Raw genomic sequence first — 17330 nt, 5'->3', positions numbered from 1 at the left:
ATGCAGGTGTGACAGAGACAGATGTAGAAAACAGGGGGGTATGGAGACGGATGATCTGCTGTGGCAACCCCTAATGGGAGAAGCCGAAAGAAGAAGAAGACAAGCTCTTATTGTAATAGTTCTATATGACTTAATGTAATGCTCAAAGTAATAATCTATAATGGTTGTATTCTACAATAGTAAAATGTAAAAGTTTTATCTAACTTTTAATCTTTGCTATAAGCTCACTATAAAGCTGGCTTGCTATGTTTGCCATTAAAGTCATTCACTGTGTTTCTTCAAGGCCTCAAACCGAGTCCTGTCAAACCCATTTACTTTGATTGTTCTGTATGAACCTATTCACTGGTTATCGTTGTTTTTATGAACAGAAACATCCTACTTTATGTATAATGTTAGTTACTAACCACAGACAAATTCGTGTATTTAAATATACGAATATAACTGCAAAGGAACCATAAATATTATATAAAGTCATAAGAACAATCCCTGATGTTAAGTAAGCTTATATTGTGAAGTCAGTGTTGATCACTGAGATCACTCCAGTGATCTGCTGTTGGTATTATAGTGGCCGGCAGAGGGAGTAGGAATACCATAAAACTTTTCAGCTCTATTTATGAATTAAACAGCTAAATTTTCCCCCAGTGGACATGTGTTCATTCCTTGTCCCCAGTCATTTGGCTCATATTAAAGAGCTTCTCAGCATCACGTTGCGTTACAGACTTTTAGCCCCATATAGCTATTGGGATATAATATATGAATGTATTGACAAATATAGAAATATTATTTTACAGTGGCGGTTTAAGGAAAAACCATGTGACTGCATTATTTTCAGTCTTTTTTGATATGACACGTTGCAATCAAAGCAGTTAAATCTAGGTAAGCAATGGGACTAATAAACAATTATAATAAACGTGAGCCAACTGTGAGCCATCATATATATATATATATATATATATATATATATATATATATATATATATATATATATATATATATATATATATATATTGCTTAACCCAGACAAAGGAATGCGATGATGGTGTCTTCCTGTTTAAAAAAAAAAACAAACAAAAAAACTCTAATAATATTAATAAAGGAGTAAATGACATGACTGTACTAGTCAAAAGACTATGTTCAAGGCTTTTGTGGGCGCGGATAGGAAGAGGTATTGGTGAATGTATATGAAACTTGAAACGTCCTTGTCTCATGTTTCTCGGTGGAGAGGGTCGTGCACGGCGCTCTGTGTCGCGCGCTTCACTGTAGCCGAGTGGAGACTGAAGCGGAATGTGGCGCTGAGATGCAGCACGGCTGAAGGAGCACGCAAACACACACCACCACCACTAACACCACCGGAACTACCAGCACAAGCAGCAGCCAGCAAGGTTCACCTTAACGGATTTACAATCGACATCGACATTAACACATTCAGCCACGATCGTGTTCTTCACGGTAAGCCTCCATAATTTGATCGCGCTGTTGTCCATGTGTGATGGTTGCGTGTTTGCTTCTCGCAGCCCGATGCTCTGACTGCCACACTTTACCCAAGCTATTCCTCCTCAGGAACGCACCACGGCTCTTTATTAACCAGGCGAGAGGTGTCTCCTTCTCAGCCTCCGACTCACATCTTTTACTTGTTGAGGTGGAATCAGGGTCATTTCTAACGTGTTGAATGTTCACAGTGGTGTTAATTACTAAAGGACCAAAGGTGAGGCGTTTGTGCTGGATAATGTAGTTTTGAGCCTACCGAGATAAAGCTAGTCCGTTGCTGATGAGGTTAAATGCACACTGTATATCCAAGTATAAGAGTTAACACCCTAACCTACATAACAACCCGACAGCATGAGCAGGTTTCTCTAAAGCTTTCTTCAAGTAAGTTTATAGAGAGGCTGTAACTGACCAGGCAAGCTCGGTTCTTAGAGAAGTGTCAAAATGCACTCCATGGTATAGTGTGATATGGATTTCCCTTTTATATTGCAAATTATAACAGTGCTCTGTAATGTGACGAGGTAAACAAATGCAGTTGAGCAGATCACAGAGTCTTGGACGCAGTTGCGTGACTCAGTTGCGTTCAATCTCCATGGCAGAAACCCTCAATGACATCATCACCTGGGAAACGCATTCAGCACCATGGAGAGAGTTTCGTTCACAAACTGCATGCACACACAGTGAACAGTGAACAGTCAAGCTGCAGCTCTTACTAGGACTTTTTTTTTTTTGGTCTCTAACAAATGCAAAATGCTATATCAAACCTTACACACACAGACTGTGCTGATACTGTCATCTGTCCTAAATCATTGAGACTAATACAGGACAAAAGAAAACCTATCTAAGCTGTCTGTTTTTTCACTGTGTACAAGAACTATAGTATAATGAGAAAATGAACACATTTCAATGTTTACAGATAAGATTCAGTAAATCCTTTTCAGTAAATCCCTTTTACTGGTTTAATCACTACTGAACAGGGCCAGAGTGAATCCAGAACCTATTCTGGGAACACTGGAGATGAGGGAAGAATAGACCTTGAATTAAGAGCTAGCTAGTTCATCACAGGACACATGCACTCACACATTCACAGCATTCACAGCAGTAATTTAGTTTAGGCACTTCAGCTACCTTTAAGAAAGTGGAAAAAATTTGAAGAACCAAATTAAACCCTGACAGTTACCCTGGGGCTATGAGGCTGGAACTACCATGAAAACATTACAGATAAGATGGTTGTACTAATCAAACATATATCAAGTGCATTCAGAACTCAGGACTATCTCCTTTTAACTATTTTTAGAGAAACATTTACCTTAAATTCAAAGGTCAACTGTTTTCCATTTGCTGAGTATATTTTTGATATGACTCTAAATATACATTAGGTAAACTTTATTCTTTATTTGCTTTTTTTTTTTTTTTTTGCAAAATGATAGGAAAGAACACAATGACATGCCAGCAAAATGCATATGCATCATAGATTACAATTTCTTACTTTGTCCAAGTAATGATAAATCAGACCAGCTGTCTTTTACAGTAAAGGTCTCTAGGTCTCTTGAAGGCTGGTGTAGATCATGTTACACTTATGTTATGACTGAGAAACCACACTGGTCTTTGCTAGACACACTGAAATTAAAATGATCAGTAATTGCTATGGCATTTTAATGGAGTGCATTGCAGTTGACTGTTTCTGGTCCTTTAAAAATGTTAAATCAGCTATGAGACTGAAAGGTCTTTTTGCTGGCCTTATCTTTTTGAAAGACCCAGCTGTGTTTTCCATCGATCTGAAGGGTGTCCAATTATGTCCACTTACAGCTCTGCAGAACCTAGTTTTTTTTTTTACAGCCTGGATTTTCATTAACATTTTCCACTGGCCCTGCACGACCAACCAACTAAAGCGCTTGTGTAAACATTAGCTGGAGAAAATTTATACTGCTGTGGGTGCATTGTGTTGGAATACATAGACTTTATTATCCCAATATGTCTTCTGTGAATGTTAAAATAGAATGGAAGTGCACACTTTCTTTTCACCTAACTATATTGATCCCCAAGCTTCCACTCAGAAATGGAGAAAAGCAGAAAGGTGGTGGTATTTTCCATGGCATGTTTTTGCATTTCTGTTGGCCATCAGAACAGTTGTCTCCTTTGATTGGTGGAGCCTGGCATTATAGCAGTGTTGCTGGATGAGTTAGTCAGTCTTGTGTGTCTGCATTTTCATTTAGCATCAAAGATCATTAAAGATGGGGCTAGACTCATTGAGCGTGCTAGATTAAAATGGCTTTGGTCACAGCTGCTGTTTGTCCTAAGGGGTCACTGTGTCTTACTACATTTCAGTACAGAGGATATGAAAGCACCCTTTGATGTGCTGGATATTTTTGTGGTGCCCACTGTGCAAGCATAAGCCCTGTTTTCTAGAAGCTGTGGAGCCTTCCACCAATGGTTGACATCAAATCAGGTTAATTTAATTTGTAGTAATAATAATAGAAAGGCAGTTAGGAAATGCACTTTCCTGCTTCTCGGTTGCAGGAATAAAGGCGTCTGGTTTAGTAGAAGACGAAGGAAGATAAAGCTAAACCATGAGGGGGGTGGGGTGGGAGGAGACAGAGTGGGTCACAGAAGACTGCATCAATTAAACAGGAGTGTTTCTGACAAATGTACAAGCACAAAGCAATACAGACTAAATATTTACTGTATGTTGAATTTTAATAAAACTGTATGTTTTTTTTATAATATTCTACTAGTCTTTTAATTTTAGTAATATTTCCCTTCAGCTTGTTTTGAAACTTGATTACTAATTTTATAAACTGAAGTCAATCAGCCATGGTGTACTGTTTAAGTTCACTTTCCCTTGATAATACTGCTTTTTTGTTTTGTAGAACAATAATATTAAAAAAGGGGGTTCTATTCTTAATTAGTTAACAAATCACTGTGATGGAATTCTCATTTATAAAATCACATGACCTCAGTTATGTCTGTTATTTGTTTTGTTGGGTCAAATTACTGTTTTTCATAGAGTCTTAACGATAAAACAAGTGTGTTGCAAGTAACAAGCAGATCCTTTCTTACTATTAAAAGATTATGTCTCTGGAGGAATTTTCACACTCACACAATAATTTTGCTATTTCACAAGTACAGCACCATAGCACCATAAGGGTGTGGCTGATATGTCTGTTTAATTTTTAGCTATTTTATTTTCCAAATGTTAAACATTGCTAAGAACATTTAAAAACAGTAGTATTAATTCACTAATTCTGTGGAAATGAGGCATGTATTTGCGGTGATCGCTCCTGATGCAGTGATATTTCCACTTATTTACAGTTTTTCTATTCCATGGATAAATTAGGTAAATAATACTATTTATTCCCATTAGACAAAAACTATATTGCAAGACCCCAGTTTTAACAATAATCACGTTTGTCTACAATACTGTACCAATGATATGCATAGAATCAACCCAAAACCCAAAGTGTGACCTAGATTATTAGGAAGTTGAAGAAGTTAGAGCTCAACAAATAGCTGATAAATAAACAGAACTGCATTGCTTTTTATCTTTCAGTCCTTTCACAGAATGTCATTTATTGATTATCTTGTTTAAATTCTCTCCTTGCACTATGAAGGTTAAGATGTGGTGCTCTATGCTGCATGTAAACACAAATCAGATGCAGTGTGCAGGTGCAACAGAGCAATGAAGAATATGGGGAGTGGGATTACTGTAGCAGAGCCCCTGCTGTTCCCTTGACAAGCAGTGCGTGTTGTGATTAGGGGTCACTTTGAGGAGAGCTATAACTGAGCTAGGTAGAAGGTCGCAGGTCTCCTTTCAGCCAGATACTCCCTCAAACCACCATGTCCAAAGGCTTGTGGAAGAGCGACAGTGAGAAATAGGCTCTTACTGAAAAGAGAGAGTTTTTTCTTCTGAAAAGAAGACAGATTATTTTTGTTCTCTTTCTCCTTAGAGGGAACAAAGAGAAGAAAAGGCGAGTTGTAGTCTGCCATTCCATTTGCTAGGGAGAAAAATAAGTGAGTTTTTCCTGTGTGCACAAGAAATGTTCCTTCTATTGTAGTTCTAATGGTTAGTCTTTTGAATGCTCCTGGACTTTGCTGTATTCTACTATATTTAATTACTGAAAGGACTTAATCCATCCACACATCAAAGTGAAGGTTGTAGTAAAGGTCTTATCTGATTGCATTGTGCTTAACCTTTTCAAGGGCAGCCCTGATCTATATAGTTTAAATGATAAAAAACAGATATACATAGGGGATGTGGTTTGCTGGAGAAGAGCAGGCTAAAAAGGCAGCACTCTACCACTGACTCCCAATCTGCTTAATATCCTTTAGGTTTCTCTCCTCTGCAGCTGGAGTTGGTGAGGATGCTGATTGAGCCAAAGCTCAAATAGTCTTCTGTTGGTGAAAAGATTTCTCTTGCTTAGTCAGTAATCAGGGAAATGCACTGGTTTGCATTTGCCTTTCAGTTTGTTTAAATAGCAGTCCAATTTGACAACAATCCATGTTGTGTCCGGTTCAGGCTATGATTAAGACTTCAAAATAAACATATTTTTTGCTACATTCAGCTTTGTTTTTTTTTTTGTCATTTACACATTATGTAAGCAGTGACAGGAAACTTATCATGAACAAATTGCATCTGTGGACTGTTTCTTTTAACCTAGATTACTCTGGGAATATTTTATGACCTGAAGGCACTGGATTAATAACTAGGAGTGAAAAAAAAACCCATCAGCTGTGGATTGCAGCACCCGCTCTATTCTACTGGGGGTGGAGAGGGCTCAGATAATTATATTTTATATGCACAGTGAATTGCATTCAAAAACTATAACCCAGTACTACATCACTGATTCATGCGCTGACATTATCCCAACTCCAGACACCATAAACACAGCATGTGCAGATCACTGTCTTGAGTTTTGCTTGAAATCTCTTACTCCTAAGATTAAAGAAAATCAAAAAAGCAAAAATGACAAAGGATGACAGCATTCTTCAGAAAATGTCTTCAAAATGAAAAGACAGCATGAGAATTAATTTAGAAGTTGTTCATTCCTGTGCTATCTACAGTAATTTTTGGATGCATGAGAACAAAACCTTGTTAAAATTTATTAACTGGAAGTATGATAATTCTTTAATGAAATAAGATATGTGAAACGAGCTCAGTTAGAGTACACCATTAAGAGGAATAGATCAGTATGCTCAGCCAGATCTATACACGTACCTGCCACATTGGCAACATTATCAACTGGGAATTAACAGGTTGCTTAGTAACAACACACTTCCTTAAATTCCTTTAAGCTTAACTGGGATGTAATTTTGGTATCGGTGACCCTGTTATGTCTCGAAAGTAAAGAGCAAGCATGGCAGCAAAAGTTGATAGGTTGAATAATGAAACTGGTGATGGTGCCTGTTCATGCTCAATCTACCTCAGCCAATTTGTGCAGACACACTCTGTTTTCCCCTGAGCACAAAGGAGCAGCAGCACCTGAAGAATATAGTGTTTTGTTCCTTGATGTAATGGAGTTCTCTTTCTGATGAGAAAAAAGGCCCGGCAGCGGAGCTTAAGGTGCAAATCTAACTTTCATTCGGGAAAAATTACACAATTCTGAGGCATGCCACATAATTAAATTTATTGGCCAATTTTATTTTCGTTGTATTTCCACAGGATAATTGCTCTGGGATGTGGAATATGGAAAGAAGTCTTCTTTTAGTAAATGAAAACACATTAGGTTTATATGTCAATGTTTGGTCATGCCAGATTCAGTGGTGCATAATGCTTAAATGGTTTCTGCTAGATTTCTATTGTGATTTCTCTGAATTTAGTCTAGGAAGTCTAGAGGATACTTTTATATTTGTCTGTATACATAGAAGGCATCCAGTGTTCAGATTGAGATTTCTTGTGTTGCTGTGGTGTTTTTCCATTAATGTTTTAGCAACTGGCTCCCCAGGGGCTCCAAAATAAGTGTAACATTATCCCTCCCCCATTGCTATAGCTCTGAGGCAGTGTGGGAAATCTGCAGCATGAGAGCTACAAAGTAACAAATTTTTTCTGCACACACACACACACACACACACACACACACACACACACACACACACACACACACACACACACACACACACACACACACACACACACATTTTACATTTGGCATAGTAACAGTGCGCTGTATAATATGTGTCCAAAAACTGTTCCCATTCATTCTAAGGGTAATGCATCCATAATAGCACCCTGATATCCAACAGGAAAAATGGTTTTAATATTAATGACTTTTTGCAGAAGAAGGATTTTTTTCTTTAGTAACACTTCATCACACAGGGTAAAATCTTTAATCCTCTTTATTAAAAGGAGGCTCCATGTATTGTATATTTCCATGGAAATATTCTGATTCTTTATATACAAATGTCCCTAAAATATAAATGATAAAAGAAAAAAGAATTCCTTTCTTGTAAAAGTCTTTTGGCAACATTTCTAACTTAATGTCAGGTTTGCTGTAGGTTTAAACCAGAGTTCTTGGTTCTTGGGTCAGTTTTGTACTGTATTTAATACAAACTGAGATTCTTTCAGTTTTATTTTTAATATCGGTTTCTGTTAAGTTTGATAAGTATGGTGTAAGATCACAACAGTAGTAGGGATCAAGAAAACAGAGCGTACAGAAATGTTATAGTGGGTTATGAAAGTGTGTCAGTAAAAGGAACAGCTAACAGGGAAGTGGAAAAATCATTGACAAGTAAACCACAAACACAGTAGCCATAACTGCTGGACCTCTGCTTATAACATTTGACAGTTATATTTCTAAATTGGCCATTTTTTTAAAGTTTTTAATAGTCAGGAATGATTTCAAATGGATCTCTTTCAATTCAAAAGCTGAGCCTGTAGACCTGTACTCTGAATTCTTATTACTGATCATAATCTATGCTGTCAACATCTAAAGGGCAAAAAGCCGAGACGTCTGAATTATTTGACGAGGTCCAATTCTGCTTTGTGAATAATAACAGTGGTTTGAAGAGGAATTTCAGTGCATGAGAAGATAAAATCAGTCAACCAATACCCATTTGCTGTGCTACAAAACATAAATGCACATCTAAGCTTTTGATGCAGGCTATGCTTTATTTACTCAGTGTGTAACACAGGGAACACAAAATCAATCATGCCTCTTGAATGAAATGTTGAACTCAGAAGTAGATACATACACTGCTCAGATTTCCTGCACTAGCTCAAGATATACTGAACAATGAGCTGACTGAATGATTCAATTAGAACTATAACCTATGCATCTTTCAAAGTTTCTAATGCACAGTATTGAATATGTTGCTGTATTTTAGTGATTGTACCTAAAGGACTTCCAGAGCCACCCTAAAAAGCTCTATCTGTTTTCTGTTTCAAAGTTAATGGTGGGTGGAAATGATTGACTGCTTGGAAAATGTGATACATTTCTGAAAGTGTTTGGATATTTGCCTTTTAGGAAGTATAGTGATGAGTGCCACCACACTGCAGGCTGCCAGCTGCGCAAAATTACTCAGGTAATGACCAGTGAAAGATGTGGCAGTCTCTGTTAAGGTCATAAGAGAGAAAAGGGAAGAGGGAAAGAGTATTCAAGGTTATGCACTTATTTATTGGATGAATAATGCGTTCATGCCTTCAAGGATTCTTGTATGGTTTAGCATAATGTCATAGAAAGTAATAACCACACTGTACTTATCAAAATGTATTGCACAAAATAATCATTAATAAATTCAGTAATTTGTGTTGAATATTTATATTAGGGATGTCACTGGATAATGAGTAAAATATATAAATTGAACAGAAATTGGTTCTAAATTAATACAAACACAGATATGAATCTGAATGCATTATTTATTTTTTCTCTTGTTTTTTGCTTTGGATGTTTCAATATATTTTTCTTTATAGTATCTATAGTAACTGCCTGGTAGGATATCTATTGTTCAAATTATCCTAGTTAGTTTAGGCTAGTAAATAAACAATGCCTTTATAAGCTTAGCTTTGTGCACAGTTATGCTTTCATCCTGGAAAATGTTTTAGCTCTGTAGTTCCATCAAGGAGAAACCACATTTGAGGGTACAAATACTTTTAGCTATTTAGTGTAAGTTATGTTGTGCAGTTGTACAATACATTTACTTATTACATTTACTATTAGCCACTTTAATGAGTCAGGGTCACTGCTGTATTGGCAATTATCCCCTACCAAAATAATATCTTGTAAGTAATTGTTTTATTTAAAAATTTGATTGGAATCTGGCAGACTAGACAAATTCTATAATTAGTACATTAATATTTATGAAATTACAATCTATTTTCTAAAATAGCATATATTATAAGACAAATGGTATGGGGTACATATTTCATCAGCAACTCTGTGTATATGTATAATTAAGAATAATTGATGTAAGGGTCTGGTGAAAAATCGATAATGTCAGCTGGAGCAATGCTGATGTGTGATGCTGATTAGTATGAGAGCAGTGAGATGCATATCCCTGCCTGACAGAGGGTGATTGATCATGACTAAAGCACCAAAACACCACCTCTTGCCACCCAACAAAGCTTTAATCAGCCCAGCTTGAGAAGATGCTCATTACAAGGGGCTGCTCTGTTTGTGGACATTATGATGAATAGAGGGGAGTAGAGGAACAGACCCTGGCTGGACTCCAATCTGGTGGCTGTTTATCTCTGTACATTTCTCTGTGTCCAGAGCCCATCACTGCAATACACCTCTGCTGTTTCACAAGTCTGTTAACATGTTGCCTCAGACCAGCTTCATTAGCTATTTGTTCCAAAACATGCAGGCTTGCACTGTTTTATAGAGGAATCCATCAGCTCTGTCCTAGGAATTTTGCCAGTCCTCCCTAAGGTTACTTAGATATAATCCATTTAAAGGGATTGTATATGAAGGGGTGTTTTTTCTACAAGGAATGCTGCTTGTGGTGTGTTTATAGATGATTAGATTTTATGAGAGTTTGTGAGCTAATCCCTGAATTGCTATTCCAGTATATAATGTGTTCCAATAGTCTAATGTCCAAAATATGTCTCATATATAGTCCCTTTTTATTAATAAGTTTCCTTCTAGTTTCGAAGAGAACCTGCTGTTCCCCTCCATATGTACAGGAACACTGTTCAATTTTTACTGATGTAACAGTGGGTTGCCTGACCACAACTGTGCTCTACCATATGTGCATTTCTGGCATTAAGATCACCACAAACAGCAACCATTTGATTTTGTGATATTTCTCACAGAATATTAAGACATGCTTTAAAAAAGTAACATTGTTCCACATTCTTATTTACCTCCATTAATTATACCATACAGTATATGCTTTAAAGCCTGTTCTAATTTACAACTCATTTTCTCAAGTGTGATTATTGCCTCGCTACAATGTGCATAAGGTCATGCAAATGTGATTACATTAGGTTTGTTTTACTATTTTGTCTTAAATAATCATTAAATATACAGTGTTTAATTGTTTAAATCCTCAGTGTACTATTATAGTCAACTCCACAACATGACTCATGTGTCCTTATAAATCTGGAGTTCTGGGAAGATTTAAGTCAAACCTGGCACATGCTTTCCTGCTACACCCAAAACAGCATGACGCTTGGCTGCACATGAGGACTCTTCTGCTGGGACATGAGGACTGTATTTGTGTGTCTGTGTATGTGTTTAAACAGCAGTTAAAAAAAGATCATTCTATAAAATATAATTAAAGTACATGCTTTATAAAACAAAGGTGTAAAGCAAATAATAAAGAATTACAACCAGTTGTAACCATAACCATTTTTATTTCAACATGCATTAAATTGACTTGCAAACATGCAAAAAGAAACTCTTGCTAATGTGGAAGTGATTTTTTTTATCCAGTTGTTTTATTGAGTGTTCACAAACAGACATCATCGCTAATAAACTTTTGATAAATATAAATTCAGACAATGGCTAGGAAAAACTCAAGCCTTTAGAGGACTCTTGTCACTCAGACAGCTTAAATAAAATATCCAGTACTTTCACTATCACCCAACCAAGACCTCATTTCACTGCAGTTACTAAATAATGTATTATATTTGAACGATCTGCTTTAAGCCAGGGCAGAAATGATATGATCAAAACTCCTTACAGATTTAGCCCTATAAGATGTTATAGTAACCTTTCCACTAGAATGTGAAGCCTGGCTGTACGGATTTGTTTGGAATGGATGGACACGGATGACAGGGGAGGAGGCCTAGGGGGCAGTCAGCAAGCCAGTTCATACCAAAGGTGTTCAGTGGTGGTTGAGGTCAGGCCGCTCGAATGCTTCCTCCACAATCTTGGTAAACCTTGTCTTCACTGAGCTTGCTTTGTGAACATGTGTATTGTCATGCTGGAATATTTTGTGTCCCTTAGCTCCAGTGAACTTTAATGCTATAGCATCCTGTACAAAGACATTGTACACTATATAATTGTTTGCTCTAGGTTTGTGGCTAAGTAAGTGAAATGGCCAGGTCTCTAGAAACCATACTGTGTAATAAAAGAATAAATATATTCCTTAAAAAAAAAAAAAAAAAAAGAAAACAAGTTGGACCATAAAGAGGCAATGCCAGAAATAGCACTGGGGTCAATTTTCACTGGTGGAGAGTGAGAACTGAAAAGTTCAGCTTTAATGTCACATGCATGTGCTCTGTGTACACATGCTGATCCAAACAGCAAAGTGCATGCTCAGATCCCAGGCCAAACTGTAGCCACCTGTCGCTGCTTTATCGAACACTGCTGCCAAGCTCTTGGAACTCTTCCCTTAAAGGGATCAATATTGCTCAGCATGACTGGAGAACTATTGATCCTCTTGGCTTGAAACATTTTTTTCTGTTGTCATTAGTTAAGATTTAAATTTTTTTTCCCCCTGGCTTTCTTATATAGTTCACCAACTACCATAATACATGAAGCCATAAAAAAAATTGTAAACATTTATTTCACCATAAAAATGTCCTCACTATATTTTTGTAGCAGATGTAGAATTTATATAGGATGAAAATGATCTAGTAACAGTACAGTCTTGTTTAGATCACTGTATATGAGACATTTTCTTATTCACCAAACAAATAACGTCTAATTCTATTGAATGCGTCACTATAGGCCTCTTTACATTGTATTGATTTGAGTGAAATTCAGAGTTATTCAAGTAAACACATTTTTTGGAATAATGATTGGCAGTATGATTGGCAGTATTTTTAGAGACTCAAATAAATCAATGGCAGTGTCTTAATATTTGTTCTTAAAAAATAATGTTTTATTAATGTTCCATTTGGATAAATATTAAGTTTGTTTTTACAGAGGCATAAGATAATAGTGATACTGAGGTAAGCACTGCAGGCTGTGTGTGTGTGTGTGTGTGTGTGTGTGTGTGTGAGAGAGAGAGAGAGAGAGAGAGAGAGAGAGAGAGAGAGAGAGAGAGAGCATCAGGTGTATAACACCAACAGCAGCCGTAGAATAAAAGCAATAAAACTAGATTAGCAGTGGATTATTTGGCTGTCACACTAATCTGAATTTTTTGTCACCCCATTGCAGTCAGGCATTGCATAATAAACGTACACATACACAATCTCATCCATAGTCACATGGTACAAGAGAAAAATTAAGATCATAATAGGCTTGGAATTTACAGCTTGATATATTTGTGGCCTCTAGTAGTGTAGAGGTGATGAATTGTCCTTTTTCTCTATTAAGCCAGGATAAACCTGCTAAGATTTATGGGGGCTATTAAAGCCAGAGATGGTCATTCGAAGGCCACTCATCATGTTGATATATATAGGAGGAGAGAGAGTGCAAAAGATAGGGACATAAAGAGTAGAAAACACAGAAACATGCATGACAAAGGTAGGCACTGTGGTGCCAAAGATAGTCCTGGTGATGTTGTTGCATGGCCAGATGAAGAACTGATTACTTTTTTTAAGACTAGTGTTATGGGCTGTTCTTTTCAGCTTTTGCTCAAGCCATGTGAGCCAGCAGGGCTATTGTACATACTGGAAAACTAGGATTGCTCATCTATTCCAAGGCTCTGCATTTGATTTATACATCATCTGTATATTAATTTAAATTCCATTATTCAACTCTTCCAGCAGCCCACAGACCATCAAACAGAGCTCTGATGAGCCTACAAACACCGTGAGCACACCCAGCAGCCAGAGAAAGAAAGAAAAATAGAGAGAAAATGAAGGAGTGCTAGTGTGAATAATATAAGAGATGTGTCACAAATGTCTACCTTGTCTTTTCTTATTACATTTGTGTCTGCGTGCATGTGTGTAGCTTCATGTGTGTTGCACATTTACAGTTGAGCCTTTTGGGATTGATCTGGGTTTGTGGTGAAAGTATGTGTAGTGCATGATCTCATGTCTAGACCAGCTGGCAGGTTCACTGACTTCCCGAATATATATAGTAGTTCTCAACAGGAAGTGCCCCTGGCTTATATATTGTATGTTTAAAAAAATGTATATCAGCTGTTTTTTTGTGAAATGAAAAATTGATCTACGCATCTTCTATATAAATAGTCTATATGAAAAATATATATTTTGAAATTAAAAATATAAATAAATATAAATACATAAAAAATAAAGAGCACTGTACATAAAAAATTGTGATTCTGGGATTTTTGACATTTTCTGCCATTATTTGTGGTTAAGGCTGTTTTAAAGTCAAAATGAATATATACAAATTAAATTGACCAGAATAAATGCCTATACTGATGAGGTTAACAGACATATGGCATTCTGCATAAGCTATGTGGTTATTTGCTTACTCTGTGTTTCTCCAAGTAGAAGAAATGTCAGAAATCTTTTTCCCCTTTCAGTTTACAGTCAAGAGTAAGTGCTTCTTAAACTAGCTAGGCTCCTCCAAGCCTTCAACACTTAATAACATGTGTGGATGAAATTTATAGTTTTGATTGGGCTATGATTAATGGGTGTGCAGCTTTGTCTGGCCAAGATCGCAATATAATTTTCTTGTGTGTAGATACATCAGTTGAAACACATCTGTTTAAAGGATTATACATGCAGTACTTAGCTAAAAAAAAATATACATATTTATACATACATACACATTATTTAAATAAATATCTAGTTTAATATGTTTCCAATATTAGTTACACTTATATGCTGAGGAGATTAGAGTAGCCCTGAGTTTTGTAACAGGCACAAAGAGACACTTGAAAGATTGTTAAATGTATGTGAATTATTCAGAGCTCTGGGCGTTGCCCTTGACCTTCCTCTATGATGTTACACCCTGAATACTGTGAAAAGAGAACTGCATTTCTACTGAAGCTTAGGCAGAGAACTGAACCTTTTGACCTGCCTGCTACTCCTGAGGCCTGTGATTCCTGACAGAAACATTTCAGGTTAATACTTTATATCAACAGTAGACGTAACAAGCATGTCATGCTCAAGTCTGCTTTTTATTCATGGTCTAGCTATTTTTTTATTTGCTTTTACATTTAACACATATTTAGATATATTTTTTATATTAACTTTAATGCTTTAATCATACAGATATCTTGTGGCATATTGTTGAGTGCTTGTATATTATTACGCACAGAGGAAAGCAATTATTAACTATGCAATTGCTTATTATCAGTGTTACATATTTATTGTCCTGTTTTCTTAGAAATGTCTTTTGTCCTTATAAATACCGCTGAAAAGTGAGAGTAGGGGGCCGGTGGAGAAGAGCCTGGAGAGGTAGAGGTACGTGCTGGAGAGAAGTAAAGAAAAGAGTGCAGGCAGGGTGGCGTGGGTGGAGAAGAGTGATAGGAGTGATTTGTGATAGAAGAGTATCTGCAAGTGTGAAAGGGAAAGTTTATAGGACTGTGGTGAGACCTGGGATGTTGTATGGTTTAGAGACAGTGGCATTGAGTAAAAGACAGGAGGTGGAGCTGGAGGTAGCAGAGCTGAAGATGTTGAGGTTTTCATTGGGAGCGCATGTAGGACGTTTTAGAGACACGGTGAGGGAGGTAAGATTGAGATGGTTTGGACATGTGCAGAGGAGGGACATGGGGTATATCTGTAGGAAAATGCTGAGGATGGAGCCACCAGGAAGGAGAAAAAGAGGAAGACCAAGGAGGGGGTTTATGGATGTGGTGATGGAAGACATTCAGGTAGTTGGTTTGAAAGAGGTAGATGTAGAGGACAGGGGGGTATGGAGACGGATGATCCCCTAATGGGAGAAGCCGAAAGAAGGAGAAGGAGAAATACTGCTAGAAAAGAAGTAAGAACCCCTAAATAAAGCTCAGTATTCATCTGTTAGCTTGGCGAAAAAGCATGAACAGGGTCATCAGTGGCCATCTTAAATACTTGAGAACTCTTTGTATAGCATTTTTTCTTACAGTGTATAAAAGTCTGAAAAAGACTAATGGGTCTGAGGGTATAAACTGAATGGCTTTGCAGAAAAATAGAAAACATTGTAGAGGCTTAGAACATCCTTATCTGATTCATTCCAAGCTCACTTGGGTTTTCTTTTTTAATCGGTTCTATATCATTTGAAAATGTTCTACTGACTCGTTTAATAGGCTTCTCTAAGCCACAGTAGTTTTGCTGAACCCAGAAGAATCACTGTGTTCGAAATGGCATTCACTTTTATACTATATACACTGAATTTTCCTTTGAATTGCTTAAACTGTTTCATTTTGCAAATTTATCAGTACAGTGCTGAGGTGGGAATGGCTTTACTGGTGGTTAAAGTAAAACCCTAAATGATTCTGGGCCCCTTTTTTAAATAAACTATTGCTCCTTTTTTGCTTTTCATTTCATGAGATGTAACATCATATATTTAGATATACTAAACACTAAATCATTTAGCATTTTATAAAGATTATGAAATTTGTGACCATTTTCTATTTTGGGAGACCTGATTTTTCCAACCATATGTGATTCTTCCCCAATCTGTTACCATATCGTTGAAGGCACACAATTGTAAAGTATGTTTTTGGATGTGCTACAGTAGCATTACATTTATAATTATCAGACCCAAACTTGCTCCAGCATGACAATGCCCATGTGCACAAAGCCAGCTCCATGAAGATGTGGCTTGATTGGAGTGGAAAATATTGAGTGGCCTGCTATAGATCTCTGACTTCAACCTATTGAATACCTTAGGGGTGACTTGGAATGCTGACTGCACCCCAGACCTCCTTTCCCTGAACTAGTACACTTTACTAACATCCTTGTGGCAGAATGAGCACAAATCTCGTTAGCCACACTACAAAATCTCCAAATCTTTTAGAAAGACTGGGTATTATATCAGTAAATGAGGACTAACAATTAGTACAAATCCTAATATGAATATTCACAGAATTTATTTAATATACTTGTATCAATAATGTGAAAGAACTGAATGTTTAATTGGGATTTGTTTTTCAGGGAAAGAAACATAAACATTTATGAATAGAAAGCCAAAAATGTTTTGAATTTGAATATGGCTTAAAAATGATTATCATGTTTTTGACACTGGCACTGTTAATAAATAATTTATTTCACCTTGGCAGACTATTAATCAGTGACTTTACTTTGAAGAGTTTTACCAAAAATAACGTGGTTATTGCCTTACATCCACAGTATCTCACTCCTTGTGACTTCTTTTTGTTCCCAAAATTAAACATGAGACAAAAGGAGAAAAGATTTGCCACCATGGAAGAAATCCAGTAAAAACACAGGAGGCTCTAGATGACAAAAGATGACTATAGGTAATGTTTTCAGTAAGAGAAAAAAACTATAGGAAGAGGAGAGTACTTTAAATAGGATTAAATAATCAATTCTGTAAGTTTCTTAACACTAGTTCTTTTTAAACTATTCAAAGAATCATTGGGGTCTATCTATGTACAGTAAC

The 17330-nt window shown here is 36.7% G+C and overlaps 1 protein-coding gene across 2 annotated transcripts in view; it reads left to right on the top strand.

The window, feature by feature from the left end:
* The first annotated feature begins 1207 nt into the window (after positions 1 to 1207).
* Positions 1208 to 17330, top strand: part of enox1 (ecto-NOX disulfide-thiol exchanger 1) — a 47709-nt gene continuing 31586 nt past the window's right edge. For both annotated transcript variants that reach the window (XR_014532692.1, XM_083536519.1), the window contains exon 1: positions 1208 to 1449. The gene's annotated coding sequence lies outside the window, so the exon portion shown is untranslated. The remainder of the gene's footprint in view (positions 1450 to 17330) is intronic.

This window comes from Silurus aristotelis (assembly GCF_946808225.1).
Source record: "Silurus aristotelis genome assembly, chromosome: 3".
Taxonomy (NCBI): Eukaryota; Metazoa; Chordata; class Actinopteri; order Siluriformes; family Siluridae; genus Silurus; species Silurus aristotelis.
Note: the sequence above shows the minus strand (reverse complement) of the source record. Positions and strands in the feature narration are given on the sequence as shown.